Source organism: Mastomys coucha, unplaced genomic scaffold (genome assembly GCF_008632895.1).
Source record: "Mastomys coucha isolate ucsf_1 unplaced genomic scaffold, UCSF_Mcou_1 pScaffold17, whole genome shotgun sequence".
NCBI lineage: Eukaryota > Metazoa > Chordata > Mammalia > Rodentia > Muridae > Mastomys > Mastomys coucha.
In genome coordinates this window covers 33,254,484-33,255,546 of record NW_022196899.1, presented here as the reverse complement: position 1 = coordinate 33,255,546, position 1,063 = coordinate 33,254,484, and the positions used below count along the sequence as shown (strand labels likewise).

At 39.6% G+C, this 1,063-nt stretch overlaps 1 pseudogene; it reads right to left on the bottom strand.

Annotated features, from left to right (window-relative positions):
• Positions 1 to 266: 266 nt before the first annotated feature.
• Positions 267 to 721, bottom strand: LOC116094908 (annotated as a pseudogene).
• Between the last annotated feature and the right edge of the window lie 342 nt (positions 722 to 1,063).

The window sequence follows — 1,063 nt, the reverse complement described above, 5'->3', positions numbered from 1 at the left end:
AAATATGAACTTTCTCAATACTGCAAACATATGTGCAAATATATGTGTATATATATATATATATATATATATATATACATTTATTTAAACTTACTGACTCATTTGATTTCTCCCACTCTACACATATGAATTCTCAGTCTTAACTGAGAATTCCATAAATATCTGTTATTCATCAAAAAGACACCAGGTTGACACTCACTCACCCTTTTCCATCTTGAATGGCCTGAACTTTAGTGCTTCTTAATTTTTTCTTGGAGCGAAGCTTTTTAATGAATCTTTTTTATAAATACACCAGAGAATGGTGCAAAGCTGCCTGAATTGGATTCAATGCTGGACCACAAGTCTGCATGCTCCTTTGCACTGGACCTGTTATAACAGAGCCATTGCTCTCGATTTTACTGTTTACTGTGATCCCTACATTATCTTCAAATAAGAAACAACCCATCTTTTCTTCGATGTGACTTTCATTGTCGAATTACCACTGCCAGTTAGTCTTTATTTTCCTTAGCTCTGGTTTGCCTTTCTTGCCTTTGAGCATCACCATGTTGCCCCCACCAGCAGCAGGAAGTCTCTTCAGCAGTCCCTTGATTCCCTTCACAGAGATGATACACAGATTCTTGGCTCCTCTGTTGCCAAGACAGTTGATCACAGCTCCTACCAGAAGACCCATGGAAATCTGAAATTTCACTCCAGAGGACACATCACGTACTCACTTTGACATTCTGAGCGCCCAGAAAGAATCCCAGGACTGATTCTTAATTTGGGCAATCACGCTGTTTTTAGCAGTCATGGCATCTTTATTACATTGTGCAGCAGGAAAAAAAAGTTATACATGTTAGTGTACACATACACACACACACACATAGTTTTGCCAAGTTCATTATTATAAACAATAAACTATATTGCAGTTATAAGCATAATTAAGACTGCTTTAAAAGTCTCTGATGTGAGTGAAGCAGGGCTTGGTGGGCAACCCCAGCAGACACCAGCGCTGGGAATGCTACAGCGAATGAACTCCAGCAATTGTGAGCCCTGGCCCCACCCTGGGCTGTTTATTGTCAGG